At 44.0% G+C, this 16,637-nt stretch overlaps 1 protein-coding gene across 1 annotated transcript in view; it reads right to left on the bottom strand.

The window, feature by feature from the left end:
• The window catches only part of BRWD3 (bromodomain and WD repeat domain containing 3), a 356,261-nt gene that overhangs the window by 252,061 nt on the left and 87,563 nt on the right, over positions 1-16,637 (bottom strand). The window lies entirely within an intron of this gene.

Below are 16,637 nucleotides of genomic sequence, written 5' to 3'. Positions count from 1 at the left end.
TGTGCGGCGGTGAGTGTTTTGCGCTCTCCGCCGCGAAACCGGGTTTTATAATCCGGACACAGAGTCGGACATGCAGTACTCTGTGTCCGGATAAAAAAATCCGGTTTCGCGGCGGAGAGCCTAAAACGCTCACCGCCGCTCACGGCCGGACCCGGTCTGTGCTTTCCGTCTTCTGGCATGCAGAAGACGGAAAGCACAGAACGGAAAGAAGAACGCAGGTGTGAACCTAGCGTAATCTGTTTTTGTCCGCCTTCCATAGACTTTAATGTTAGAAAACAGATTTGTTGCCGTACATCAGGTATCCTTATTGTTTTGGGCGGAGTCTGATTTTGGTCTCCGTCTAAAAGAGCGGATACATGGCGGTTGGTTTTAAACCATTGAAGCCAAACGACCCGTTCTAATCAGTTAATTGTGATCTTTCGATGAATCACAGAATCGGATTACCTGCGCTGACACCAACGTGGATGTGACCCAGCCTATCCTGATAGGTCAATAACCAAAAACTGTCATCCATATATAGACATAGATATATTCCGTATATTCCATAAATCGGGTTTATACTGTATATCACAGTGCACCAAAAATGCGCCGTTGGCCACTTTCATGGCACATCCAGCATGATAAATATGGGCCATTATCCCCGAGCTATGTTCATGCAGTGGTCACTGACTGCTTCCTGCTGCTCCTACCGATGGTTCAACATATACAAGGTTTCTGCAAGTCCAGGAGGGCGGGCGTAGCCACATTTGCACATAAGTTTTCCCGTATGAAAATTGGGAAGCTGTGCCCTAGCACCTTTTATTGAGGGGAGCCACCTATAAATCATAACTATGACTTACCATAGGTGGCGCAGTTTTCCTTTTACCTGAGTTTACAGTTTTCCTTTTCACCCCAGAATTAATAGCAGAACATACCTGGTATTACCGACTCCTCGATCCAAGGTGCACCCGGACGCCATGCCAAGCATTATAGCACCTGCTCTGTATACATCACCATCAGGTACCAGCCTGAGTTCAAGACCCACAGCACATAAAATAAGACTTTAAATAAATGGTGTGGATCCCTTCTGTAATTTCCTATTTAATATGTATTTAGAAATGACATTTGGAATCGCCATAATTGTTACGAACGACACAATAAACGCAATATTTACTCTGTGTTTGGTAATGGCGAAAACAAACATGGCACGATTGTTTATTTTATCCAACCAGTAACAATATGGGGTCTCATATTAACGGCCATGACTACTTTTGCCATAAAATGAGATTCGTGTTGTGTCTTAAAGGGGCTCTATCAGCAAAATCATGCTGATAGAGCCCCACATATGCGTGAATAGCCTTTAAAAAGGCTATTCAGGCACCGGTAAAGTTATATTAAACTACCCCCCCAGTTTTAAAATAAAACCCTAAAAAAGAATGTTATCTACTTACGCATCGTGCACTGTGGGCGGACATTCAGGGTGTGTCTTCTTCTTCATCCACGCCTCTTCTTCCTCCGATGTCCTCGGGTTCCGTCCTCCTCCGGCGCTCACAAACTGACACTGATATAAAAAAAATGGCCTGGGTGCATGCGCAGTAGCATGCGGCTTCTACTACGGCTAGTGCGCCGTAGTAGATTTTGCTGATAGAGCCCCTTTAATCGGCACAATATGGCGGCATTCATGGTTGGGCCTTATATAATGAGTATGAGCACTATGATATCACAATCCTGTATCGAGTGTTTGTAAGATTGTACTGGCAAAATTGGAACTACTAGGGGGCGGCATGTACCAATCGAGTGTGACATCCAGTGCTCCGTTCTGATGCTCATAGAGCAGGTCCTATCCTGCTCCATTACATAATAACTAGAGATGAGCGAACACTGTTCAGAACAGCTGTTCCGAACAGCACGCTCCCATAGAAATGAATGGACGTAGCCGGCATGCGGGGGGTTAAGCGACCGGCCGCCGGCAAAGTGTACGTGCCAGCTGCTTCCATTCATTTCTATGGGAGTGTGCTGTTCGGAACGGCTGATCCGAACAGTGTTCGCTCATTTCTAAAATAACAGAACAAAACCCCCCATTGATTTTCACTGGGGGACGGAAGAAACTCAGATGTCATCCATGTGCATTCTGCTATAAAATCGGTGCAACCTCGCAGAGTATATCATCTGCACCTTCATTTACTAGAAGTCATGTGTGAACATGTCCTGAATGGGGGACATGAACTCCAAAAGCTCTATACCCTGATACAATGTAATAGCAGTGGCCCCTGAACCCAGAGACGTAGCTATAGGGGGAACAGTGGTAGCAGTCCCTGGATACATGGAGACCCAAAAGGTTCCTCTGCCACATAAAATATAGCACTATTCTAAATGACCCAAGGCATTTAGGGGTCCCATTATAGATTTTGCGTTGCCTCCCAAGAGCTTCAAGTTACCTCTCTGCCTGCACCCCCTCCTTTAGATCAGTGGTTCTCAACAATTTCAAGCGAAGTGAGTGAGAAAATGTCCCAATCAAGTACCCTCAAAGTAGCGATCACTTATAAATGTTAATAAAATAAGGCTTATATAGAAGCTTTCATTAACTATTGTGTAAAGGCCCCCTAAGTGCCCCCCACACTCAGTATAATGGCATCACCAGTTCCCCCACATGTAGTATAATGGCTCTCACACTTCAGTGCCCCTACCGGGGAAGCAGCGGAGGGAGCTGCCACAGGGCCCAGGACATTAGGGGGCCGGCGACAGCTGCTACCGCTGCGTTTTTTTTTTTTCATAGGCCGTTACCGGCTGGAGTTACTCCAGCCGATAACGGGCCCTACTTACTTACCGATCCTGGCAGGGGCCCGGATCAGTAAATGACACTGCGGGCCCCGCAAATATCATTATTATACTCAGGGGTCTTTTCGGGGGGGGGGGGGGGGGGAATTGGTCGGGGGGGCCCCATGTCAAAGGTTTGCTACGGGGCCCCGCCATTCCTAGTTACGCCACTGATGTGGGGGACACTGTGGGGTTCATTATATTACATGTGGGGCACAGAGATTTCAGCTATTTGCAGTTTTGCTGATAAAGCCTGGTCTGTTATCCTCTATGTAAACACACAGATAACGCAGATGCTGCTAAGACACTGAGATAGGAAAACCCCTTTCATCTATGTGCGGAGATGTAGCAGAGCTGGATATGCTGTCCATATGCAGAGATGTAGATATAGCTGGGTATGCTGTGCATATGCAGAGATGTAGCAGAGTCGAAACTCCGAAGCAGGTGGATCATCGACAGCAGCAAACTGTTGAATATAGGCGGATCATCGACGCCAACAATACGCAGTAAAAGTCGCGGGCAGAAGCTTGTCAAACATAAAAACAGTGTTATTTACTTACTCCTGGACTTCAGCGTAATGACGCATACGCTACGCGACCGCCTGCTGACATCATCTCTGTGGGTCGGAGCAGTAGGGAAGACGCGCTGGAGCCCAGGACAGGTAGTATCCCTAGTAGTATGCGTACTGCGGCTTGTGAACCACTGCTCTAGAGCCTCCCATACAGCTGGTGGTATATACCAAAGGTCCAGTCTGGGATAGATCTGGAGTCAATGCAGTGAAACATTATGGGGGGTAACAAGAAGCCAACAAGATGGATGAGTAATGCTTCTGAGATCAGATGTAACTTATCTACACCCAAAAGTCAGTACATAGCGTGCTGCTACAATCTATTATTCTCTGCGATCAGCCATGTCAGGAGGGAAGAAGCCGAACGTAGGACAGGTGAATACAATCTATTGCTCTCTGCTATCAGCCATGTCAGGAGAGGAGAGGCTGACTGTAGGACAGGTGAATACAATCTATTACTATCTGTTATCAGCCATGTCAGGAGGGGAGAGGCCGACTGTAGGACAGGTGAATACAATCTATTACTATCTGTTATCAACCATTTGAGACCTCTGCCCCTCAGCTCTGGGATGTCTGTGTGAGCGGCTCCTTTAAGAAGAAGTAATTTTCTTCTATCAGTGCTGGATTGATGATTGTCATTCCACTAATTTATTACACATCAGCAGGGGATGCTGGGAAATTCCCTGTTCATAGTTGAAAGCTTTTAAATTCCTGTCCACAGAGAACATTATGAGCGTCAGACCCGGTCGTGATGGTGACAGAGTCCTAGAAGATCGGAGCCCATGGTAATGAAGCATGAGTCACCGGTGACATCAACGGCTCATTCATTCCTGCTCTGCCCTTTCCATTCACAAAGCAGTGAATTAATAGAGACAATAAATAAAATACAGAACCCAAGAAAGTGAAATGTCAGTAAAATGAAAAGTCAGACACAACAGAGCAGGAAATCTGATCCTGGACACCAGATGGCACCACCAATACATAAAAATACAGGGAAGACTGTAATGGATACAGCGAAGAGAAACACAAAAATAATTACTGTATTTCTACTGTGAAAATGAGACAAGATAACCCATAGAATAAATAGATGTGCATAGAATGCAGTATTATAGTAGTTATATTCTTGTACATAGTAGCAGTATTATAGTAGTTATATTCTTGTACATAGGAGCAGTATTATAGTAGTTATATTCTTGTACATAGGAGCAGTATTATAGTAGTTATATTCTTGTACATAGGAGCAGTATTATAGTAGTTATATTCTTGTACATAGGAGCAGTATTATAGTAGTTATATTCTTGTACATAGGAGCAGTATTATAGTAGTTATATTCTTGTACATAGGAGCAGTATTATAGTAGTTATATTCTTGTACATAGGAGAAGTATTATAGTAGTTATATTCTTGTACATAGAAGGCAGTATTATAATAGTTATATTCTTGTATATAGAAGGCAGTATTATAGTAGTTATATTCTTGTATATAGGAGCAGTAGTATAGTAGTTATATTCTTGTACATAGGAGTAGTATTATAGTAGTTATATTCTTGTACATAGGAGTAGTATTATAGCAGTTATATTCTTGTACATAGGAGCAGTATTATAGTAGTTATTCTTGTACATAGGAGTAGTATTATAGTAGTTATATTCTTGTACATAGGAACAGTATTATAGTAGTTATATTCTTGTACATAGGAGCAGTATTATGGTAGTTATTCTTGTACATAGGAGTAGTATTATAGTAGTTATATTCTTGTACTTAGGAGCAGTATTATAGTAGTTATATTCTTGTACATAGTAGCAGTATTATAGTAGTTATATTCTTGTACATAGGAGCAGTATTATAGTAGTTATATTCTTGTACATAGAAGGCAGCATTATAGTAGTTATATTCTTGTACATAGGAGCAGTGTTATAGTAGTTATATTCTTGTACATAGGAGCAGTATTATAGTTATATTTTTGTACATAGGAGCAGTATTATAGTTATATTTTTGTACATAGGAGCAGTATTCTAGTAGTTATATTCTTGTACATGGGAACAGTATTATAGTAGTTATATTCTTGCACATATGAGGCAATATTATAGTAGTTATATTTATTGTACATGGCATAATAGTATAGTATTTATATTGTAGTATATAGGGACTTGTGATTTTGTACTTATATTTTGTCTGTTTTGTAATCCACTCTAAGATTAGAGCTACCTTACACATTCTGTCCTGTCTATGTCGTACATGATTGGGTTCGGTTATACATCATATTCGGTTTGGCAGGACACAATTAGATCCTCCGGTCTCTCAGTCCTGTGATATAAATAGCAGCAGGTCTCTGTAATAAATGTCTTTGATCTCTGGACTCAGGTTCATTGATCTTCTGTCTTACATTTGGTGTCAGGGAGTGATTATTAGTAATGGCTCTCAGAGTGATTGGCAGTCGGTTTTTTTTACCGTTTATCTTGTCAACAGATTAATTAATGTCCTTAATATCTTGTCCTGGTAATGCCAACAATTTCCTTTTCTCACAGACATCTACAATAAGGAAGGTATCCTGGACCCGGGGGCGTGGGGATATCGGCAGATGATCCATTGCTCAATTATTCCTGATCAATAACTTATATATAAATGTCATCACAGGGTAGAAAGATCTTCGGTCGTGATCCGTTGATGTGCACCACAATTACCCAGGAGACAATGGCAAGTCTTATTGTAATTATGGATATATCAGGAGTAGATTTGGATATGTCACCTCCAGCCCTGTTTTAATTATATAAGGTGTTATATTGTTAAATTTTATTGTCTTGCAGTGGTTAATGGCACTGAAGATATTGTGACTGGCATGGAGGACATTGTGATGGGCACTGGGGACACTATTTGGCATGTCAATGTTAGGAGTTATGTAATACTGTATTTAAGAGCTTGCAATGAAATATTATTTGTTGTCTGCAGTACTGTACAGCACAGCACAGATTCGTTACATTGTAATATGTTTCTCTAGCGTTAGTGTTAGATAAGACTCGTTCGTGTCACGGAGGGTTCACAGCCATTAATGCCACTCGATGCAGAAAGCTTCATATCTGGCTTGCCATTTGTGATAGTGTCCCAGTGAAGCTTTCTGGTTATGGTCTCCTCCTGGAACATGGAACAATAACACCCTCCATCTCCATACAATGTCCTGAAATATTCATGACCACAGATGGCTCTGAGTGAGATTCATTGTGAGCGCTGCTCATTAGGACATATAAGTGCCATGATGGCGGCGGTGATAGAGTTTGGCGTTGCACAGTTCTGTCAGGTTCCAATATGAAGCTTCTATACAATAATCACATTGATGACAAATAGTGGATCTCCTGGAGCCGTGCCAGAGAATACAATCCACATCCACAACATCTGTGTGAGGTTTTACAATATTTACCTTTTGCTTATTTTCTGCTCCCTTATTGTATTGTCATCCTCTGCCAGAATTATCACACCCTTGTGGGGTGTCCTACCCCTTCTTTATATAACTTTCCTCTGTCCTGTGATGTTGGTCCTTGCTATAGTCGTAGCCCTATTGCTGATGCCCAGAGGCCACACTCACCGCTGTGATAGATGACGGGTCATCTCTGGGGTCATTTTAATTACCAATACTCGTCACTGTGTAATGAAGAGAATGTAAATGCCACTGCCTCAGTGTCAGTGTGTCAGGCGTTTGTACATATATGTATAGATAGATTACGTGGTGATGGCATCCTCTGAGCTGCAGTGCAACTCTATTGTAAGTGAGAGAGTCACAAGCCAACCTGACCAACTTTGGTTGCACGACGTGAGTCATAGTAAAACTCTCTGTTAGCCCTAGGCTAAAGATTAAAACACTGAACAGAACCATTAACATTCATAGGATAGGATTAATAGTAGCAGATGCAGCTATAGCACCCAATGCCAGGTAGCTGCTGCAAAGCCAAACCAAATACTGAAAGGCATCTGAAAAGTTGCAGATACTCAGAGTGCTCAAGGAATGAAGGTCGAAGTAAGAGAAAAATGGATGAGCCACGTGAGACACACAGGATAGTTGTGACTGCAAAGAATGACAAGGAATGTAAAAACTCAGACGTAAACAGAAAGACAATGGAGTGAAATGCAATGTGTTGTTTTTAGTGGACAATCCGTCACAGACATTGAATTGGGAACCAGATGAAGCTTCTGAAAGTGAGTCTATCAGTTCTGATAACCCTGTTAGACCAAGCCTTGGCCCATGTAGATTAATAAGGCAGAAGCACCTTTTTATCCCAACAATGTAAAGAATTCTTATTTTTATTCTAGGGCCTCCAGTGATAAGAAACTTTTCATAAATGACTAAACCAGGTAAATAGGGAGACAGTGCCTCTGTTATGCTGCCCTCTATAGGAAACACCCTGAACATCATGCCCAACTTTCCCAGAAGCCTTTACTGCATAATGTGGGATTTTTACTAAGTCATTTTCTCAGCTACCAACAGCCGTTTCGGTCTGGTAGGACCTCATCAGCGCAGCGTAGAGAGAACTGACTTGGTAGAAGTGAGAGGCAGAGAGACCAGATTATGGAGATAATGTCACTCCTTAAAGGGGTTGTCCCATCACAAGGTTCCTAGCTATACTGCTTGTTAATGTGGATGTAAGACTTTTCCTAAATACACTGCTTCAGCAAAACTGCTTTGTTTGTCCACTATCTTACTTTATTCAATTCTTTGTTGACACAGCCCTTGACTTATCTACTCAAAAGTCAAGTGATGTATCTGCCTGCTCTCAGGGGGGAGGGAGGAGGGGCTAAGTGCACGGGAGAAAGCCTGTGTTTCTAGCTATTCCTGTGTCTACACCACGTGACCTAGCTCCCTGCTCTCAGATAGATTAGGGGAGCTGCTTTCATTTCTAAATTCGTCTTCTGTTCTCCCAGTTATCAGGATAGCTAATTCAATTGTCTTCATTATGGCAGAGACAGGCAATCTCTGTATGTAACACAGAATGGAGTTGCTCCTGCCTGTACTTCATAGTCCAATATTGTGCATATAGTGTTGTTTGAGGACCTTTGATGACATTACAGGCCCTTCAGTCACCCCATAGGATCACGCTATGCGGTGGGCGGAGCTAAACGGCAGGTTGCATGTGAAACCCCGCCCACCAAATGACACAAGAAACCAGGAAGAAAGAAGATTTTACAGCGGTGAAGACTGGTGAGTATGCGACATGGGAATACCCGTTTAAGGAGAGACCACCTATTAGGTGTGTGGAGACTTAAACAGCCATAGTCGCTCCACTGTAAGGGATCATGGGAGGAATATGCAAATCTGTCTCCCAAGATGTAAATAGGGAGACAGTGCCTCTGTTATGCTGCCCTCTATAGGAAGCACACTGAACATCATGCCGACTTTCCCAGAAGCCTTTACTGCATAATGTGGGATTTTTACCAAGTCAGTTTCTCAGCTACGAACAGCCGTTTTGGTCTGGATGGACCTCGTCAGTGCAGTGTAGAGAGAACTGACTAGGTAGAAGTGAGAGGCAGAGAGACCAGATTATGGGGATAATGTCACTCCTTAAGGAGAGACCACCTATTAGGTGTGTGGAGACTTATACAGCCATAGTCGCTCCACTGTAAGGGATCATGGGAGGAATATGCAAATCTCCCAAGCCTCTCACTTCTACCAAGTCAGCTCTCTCTACTACGGTGTGCTGATGAGGTCCAACCAGATCGAAACGGCCGTCCATAGCTGAGAAACTGGAAGGAGTTGGCAGCTCTGTTTCCTCTTCCACTTATTAGACTGCTGCTTCTTATCTTCACTCAGACTGTTTGTTTACATAGAATCACCTATCCTGCAAACACATAGAGCTCTATGGAGATGAGCGGGGGATGGGAGGATGTTAATTGATTTATTGCCTCTTATCTCTATTACAGCAATAAGATAAGAGATAAGATAATCCTTTAATTGTCCCACCATGGGGAAATTTCAGTGTGTTACAGCAGCATGATAATACGGGTACAAGATAATAACAAGTAATAAATTACAGAAGGAGACACACATAAGCTCAGAATAACAGACAGGAGAAAAATATTAGGAATCATAGCAGCTAAAGAAAAAAGAAAGAAAAGAAGACTTCAGGATCATTTAGGTCTCTCTTTGCTTGGTCTGATGTAGATTATGTAGCCTGAGAGGAAGGACCTCCGATAGTGCTCCTTCTCACACTTGGGGTGAAGTAGTCAGTCCTTTACAGTGCTGTCAAGTGCCATCAAGGTCTCATACATGGGGTGGGATTTATTCTTCAGCATGGAGCTCACCACGGACAATATTCTTCTGTCACCCACCACCTGTACTGGGTCCAGGGGACTCCCCAAGACAGAGCTGGCCCTTCTAATCAGCCTGTCGAGCAATAACTCAATTTGATAAATGGAAAAGTAGACATATTTGTAATCATATTACAAAGTTTCTTATTATTACATGTACTATTAAGTACTGAAAAGTTGTTTAAGGCTTAGTTCACACGGGGGGCGGAAAGGTGGATTTTGGCACCGAGAGTGACGCGGGGAGCCACGTCACTCTCGGGCCAAAATCCGCCTGCCATGACTGTCGCGGCTTTTCCCTCTTGAGCAGACTCAAATGAATGGATGCTGCTGCGAGGCGGACGCCACGGCTCAACGAGCCGCAGAATCCGCCTGAAGAAAAGGCAGCTCGCTTCTTTTTTCCGCTAGCGGAAAAAAAGAACGCTAGCGGTCTCCATAGACCACCATTGTGAGGGGGCGGATTATGACGTGCATTCCGCTCCATAATCCTCCCCCTCTGTGCCCATGTGAACGGGCCCTTATAATTGGAGTTTCCCTTTAAATGTAAGCAAAGTGGTTGGTACATTGGGGGCATGTATTCAAAGGCCAAAGCCACATCAGTCATGCTGTCTCTCCACCCAGTACCCCCCTGCGACCACCACACTGACACCAGCTTGATGTTATCTCCAGCAATTGGCACAACAACAGCAGGGCAGGAGAGGAGAGGCAGCATGACTGGTGGTACTCCTGCCTGAGAATACACGACAGCCCTTGAAGCTCCAAACATCTCAATTATACCAAGATTAAAAATAAGGATCCTGTCCATGGCCAGGATACCGAAATGGACTGATGGTACTTGTGCCCTATGGGGCTATGCCTAGTATAGCTGGGTTTCCTTAGCTGATAGACCTCTTTTAAGATCTGTCTGTACCTGTGCAGACCTTACACAGCTGATCAGAGAGGGCTTCTACTTCATGGTTATCCTCCTCTATGGTGGACAAAGACCCAAAACAAGAATTTAAAAGTTCTTTTCATCTCTTGATTATTTATAGGAAAGTTGTTTTTTTTCAGGCTTAATAATTAATGAGCTATCCTTAATATAGGACATCAATTAAAGACTGTCAGGGGTGCAACACCTGGGTTCCTGACCGATCAGCTGTTTGAAGAGGCTGCATTCTTCACTAACCAAAGACAATGCCATATATTGTGTAGTGGTTGTGTTTGGTATTGCAGCCCAGTCCATTCACTTGAATGGGACGGAGCTGTGGGTAAGCCATGTGACGATGAGTGTGATGTCACAAGAAATGTCCCTTCCTCTTCATCCAGTTGATCTAAAGGGTCCTGGGTCTGTCCTGAGGATAGGCAACAGCTTTCAATGTCATAATTATTTTCAGCAGGAGAAAACCTCTGAGAAACAAACACATGAAACCTAAGGGGGCGTTCGCACTACCGTCTGTGTCCGACAGGTAGTGTCCGCTCAAAATCTGGCACGGACATTAGGAGCGGACACTACCTGTGTCCGTGACACCTGTCATTTATTTAAATGGGCATCGGGTGCGTTCTTTTGCACTCCGTGCCCTTCCTTCCCTGTCCGCAAGTGAAGATGTCCGACTTCTCAAGCGGACAGAAGAACCCTACATGTCGGGTTTTTCACGTCAGATGAGGACCCCTCACAAACAAGATAAAGATTCAAAATTCAGAGAAAACACCAAAAGCTGTAAGAGCAGTCACACTATGGAGCTATGTACTGTAAGAGCGGTCACACTATGGATCTATATACTGTAAGAGCGGTCACACTATGGAGCCATATACTGTAGGAGCGGTCACACTATGGAGCCATATACTGTAAGAGCGGTCACACTATGGATCTACAGTATATACTGTAAGAGCGGTCTCACTATGGATCTGTATACTGTAAGAGCGGTCACACTATGGATCTGTATACTGTAAGAGCGGTCACACTATGGATCTGTATACTGTAAGAGCGGTCACACTATGGATCTGTATACTGTAAGAGCGGTCACACTATGGAGCCATATACTGTAAGAGCGGTCACACTATGGAGCCGTATACTGTAAGAGCGGTCACACTATGGAGCCATATACTGTAGGAGCGGTCACACTATGGAGCCATATACTGTAAGAGCGGTCACACTATGGATCTGTATACTGTAAGAGCGGTCACACTATGGAGCCATATACTGTAAGAGCGGTCACACTATGGAGCCATATACTGTAAGAGCGGTCACACTATGGAGCCGTATACTGTAAGAGCGGTCACACTATGGAGCCATATACTGTAGGAGCGGTCACACTATGGAGCCATATACTGTAAGAGCGGTCACACTATGGATCTGTATACTGTAAGAGCGGTCACACTATGGAGCCATATACTGTAAGAGCGGTCACACTATGGATCTATATACTGTAAGAGCGGTCTCACTATGGATCTGTATACTGTAAGAGCGGTCACACTATGGATCTGTATACTGTAAGAGCGGTCACACTATGGAGCCATATACTGTAAGAGCGGTCACACTATGGAGCCATATACTGTAAGAGCGGTCACACTATGGAGCCATATACTGTAAGAGCGGTCACACTATGGAGCCATATACTGTAAGAGCGGTCACACTATGGATCTATATACTGTAAGAGCGGTCTCACTATGGATCTGTATACTGAAAGAGCGGTCACACTATGGATCTGTATACTGTAAGAGCAGTCACACTATGGAGCTGTATACTGTAAGAGCGGTCTCACTATGGATCTGTATACTGTAAGAGCGGTCACACTATGGATCTGTATACTGTAAGAGCGGTCACACTATGGAGCCATATACTGTAAGAGCGGTCACACTATGGAGCCATATACTGTAAGAGCGGTCACACTATGGAGCCATATACTGTAAGAGCGGTCACACTATGGAGCCATATACTGTAAGAGCGGTCACACTATGGATCTATATACTGTAAGAGCGGTCTCACTATGGATCTGTATACTGAAAGAGCGGTCACACTATGGATCTGTATACTGTAAGAGCAGTCACACTATGGAGCTGTATACTGTAAGAGCGGTCACACTATGGATCTGTATACTGTAAGAGCGGTCACACTATGGATCTGTATACTGTAAGAGCGGTCACACTATGGAGCCATATACTGTAAGAGTGGTCACACTATGGATCTGTATACTGTAAGAGCAGTCACACTATGGAGCCGTATACTGTAAGAGCGGTCACACTATGGATCTGTATACTGTAAGAGCGGTCACACTATGGATCTGTATACTGTAAGAGCGGTCACACTATGGAGCCATATACTGTAAGAGCGGTCACACTATGGATCTGTATACTGTAAGAGCAGTCACACAATGGAGCTGTATACTGTAAGATCAGTAGCACGATGTAGCTGTATACTGTAAGAGCGGTGACACTATGGAGCTGTATACTGTAAGAGAGGTCACACTATGGAGCTGTATACTGTAAGAGCGGTCACACTATGGATCTGTATACTGTAAGAGCAGTCACACTATGGATCTGTATACTGTAAGATCAGTAGCACGATGTAGCTGTATACTGTAAGAGAGGTCACACTATGGAGCTGTATACTGTAAGAGCGGTCACACTATGGATCTGTATACTGTAAGAGCGGTCACACTATGGAGCCATATACTGTAAGAGCAGTCACACTATGGAGCCATATACTGTAAGAGCGGTCACACTATGGAGCCGTATACTGTAAGAGCGGTCACACTATGGAGCCATATACTGTAGGAGCGGTCACACTATGGAGCCATATACTGTAAGAGCGGTCACACTATGGATCTGTATACTGTAAGAGCGGTCACACTATGGATCTGTATACTGTAAGAGCAGTCACACAATGGAGCTGTATACTGTAAGATCAGTAGCACGATGTAGCTGTATACTGTAAGAGCGGTCACACTATGGAGCTGTATACTGTAAGAGCGGTCACACTATGGATCTGTATACTGTAAGAGCGGTCACACTATGGATCTGTATACTGTAAGAGCGGTCACACTATGGAGCCATATACTGTAAGAGCGGTCACACTATGGAGCCATATACTGTAAGAGCGGTCACACTATGGATCTATATACTGTAAGAGCGGTCTCACTATGGAGCCATATACTGTAAGAGCGGTCACACTATGGAGCCATATACTGTAAGAGCAGTCACACTATGGAGCCGTATACTGTAAGAGCGGTCACACTATGGAGTCATATACTGTAAGAGCGGTCACACTATGGATCTGTATACTGTAAGAGCGGTCACACTATGGAGCCATATACTGTAAGAGCGGTCACACTATGGAGCCATATACTGTAAGAGCAGTCACACTATGGAGCTGTATACTGTAAGAGCGGTCACACTATGGATCTATATACTGTAAGAGCGGTCTCACTATGGATCTGTATACTGAAAGAGCGGTCACACTATGGATCTGTATACTGTAAGAGCAGTCACACTATGGAGCTGTATACTGTAAGAGCGGTCACACTATGGATCTGTATACTGTAAGAGCGGTCACACTATGGATCTGTATACTGTAAGAGCGGTCACACTATGGAGCCATATACTGTAAGAGCGGTCACACTATGGATCTGTATACTGTAAGAGCAGTCACACTATGGAGCTGTATACTGTAAGAGCGGTCACACTATGGATCTGTATACTGTAAGAGCGGTCACACTATGGATCTGTATACTGTAAGAACGGTCACACTATGGAGCCATATACTGTAAGAGCGGTCACACTATGGATCTGTATACTGTAAGAGCAGTCACACAATGGAGCTGTATACTGTAAGATCAGTAGCACGATGTAGCTGTATACTGTAAGAGCGGTCACACTATGGAGCTGTATACTGTAAGAGAGGTCACACTATGGAGCTGTATACTGTAAGAGCGGTCACACTATGGATCTGTATACTGTAAGAGCAGTCACACTATGGATCTGTATACTGTAAGATCAGTAGCACGATGTAGCTGTATACTGTAAGAGGTCACACTATGGAGCTGTATACTGTAAGAGCAGTCACGCTATGGATCTGTATACGGTAAGAGCAGTAACACGATGTAGCTGTATACTGTAAGAACGATCACACTTCAGAGCTGTATACTGTAAGAGTGGTCAGACTACGGTGCTGTATACTGTAAGCTCCATGGATGAATTGATTATTCGATGTAATTATAAACCCTATATGTGCCAGCAGTGTCAGAGTGGACATGAGGCTGTGACAGCTAGCACAGAGTTAATGTGACCGGACCACAGATGATTCCCTTCTTTTGATGCCGCTTTCATAGATGGGTGACCTATATAAGAATTAATGGAAACAGAGATGTAAATGGTGTGGTCCCTGCAGCCCCCTCTATGAGTCATCAGCAGCCGCCGCCATGAATTCCCTCTGCACACTGTGACTTTCCATAAATTCATTGCATTAAACTCGGTGATGCTGCAGGCGATGTATGGAAGTCTGGGGAGAGTGTGTGGGTGAGTGGGGGCGGGAAGCACGGTCTCTCCCAAAGCTAAAATCAGAAACAGAGGATGTGCCCCTCCTTCCCCCGACGATAAGAGAACTCTGGGAATGAGATAAAGGAGGCAGAATATTGTATAATATGCGATGTAACATATAATGCCCTATAATGCAATACCCCGTCTATAAAGGGGGACCCCCAACTTTTCATACACCTTGAATAATCTGCACTGTATAATTATAATTGAATGATTTTAATAACTTTGTGATTAGATATGAGATCCACACACCTTATACTACGGTACAGCTATTCACCTATTACTACTGACAACCACCTGTATATATCATGTCTGAAAGGTTGTCACAGCTCCATTACTGATATAATAAAATTCCATATGATCAGACATGAGATAAGATAAGCTCTGATAGCGCTCCTTCTCACACTTGGGATGGAGCAGTTGGTTACTTATAGTAGTGCCCAGTGCTATCACGGTCTCATGCATGGGATGGGAGTTGTTCTCCAACATGAAGCTCACCACGGACAGTATCCTTCTGTCACCCACCACCTGCACTGGGTCCAGGGGGCTCCCCAGGACAGAGATGGCCCTTCTGATCAGCCTGTCAAGTCTATTTCTGTCCCTGGCTGATATGCTACTCCCCCAGCAGGCCAATCCGGAGAAGATGGCTGATGCTACTACAGAGTTGAAGAAAGCCCTAAGAAGTGCCCACTGGACTCCAAAGGCCGCTAGCCTCCTGAGCAGGTAGAGCCTGCTGTGGCCCTTTCTGTGCAGCACATCCAGGTGATCAGCCCAGTCCAACTTATTATTAAGGAGCACACCCAGGTACTTATAGGTGTTGACTAATGTCTGTCCCCTGGATTTGGGGCACTCCTCTGCTTATTAAAGTCCACCACCTTCTCCTCGGTCTTCCCAGCATTAATCCTGAGGTGGTTCCACTGGCACCATTCCACAAAATCCTGGTTTAAGTCTCTGTACTCCCTGTCATCTCCGTCTGTGATGAGTCCTACTGTTGCAGTCATCGGAGTACTTCTGTAAGTAACAGCTGGATGAGTTGCACCTAAAGTCAGCAGTGTACAATGTGAAGAGGAAAGGGGCAAGAACTGCACCTTGTGGTGCCCTGTACTACAGATCACAGTGTCAGACACAGTCCTGGGCTCTCACATACTGAGGGCGGTTTGTGAGGTAGTCTAGGATCCAGTTGGATAGGTAATGGCCACTCCAACAAGGTCCAGCTTGTCTCTCAGTATGGTGAATGGTGATATCTGGTTCTGTAAATCCTGCACTCATAGCTTGTCTGGCACCTCCACTAGTCCCATAAATACTTGACCTGCAATAAATCTGGTGCCTGGGCAGTCCAAGGAAGTGTAGCAATCTGATGGGAGACATTCCTGGGATGCCCTTGCTGTGTTTGGGCGAAAATTATTATAATGAAAAATGACAGTTGTCCGACCTGTTATGAGGGGTACCACGTGGTCATAGGATGCCCTGCA

Source organism: Leptodactylus fuscus, chromosome 11 (assembly GCF_031893055.1).
Source record: "Leptodactylus fuscus isolate aLepFus1 chromosome 11, aLepFus1.hap2, whole genome shotgun sequence".
NCBI lineage: Eukaryota > Metazoa > Chordata > Amphibia > Anura > Leptodactylidae > Leptodactylus > Leptodactylus fuscus.
Note: the sequence above shows the minus strand (reverse complement) of the source record. Positions and strands in the feature narration are given on the sequence as shown.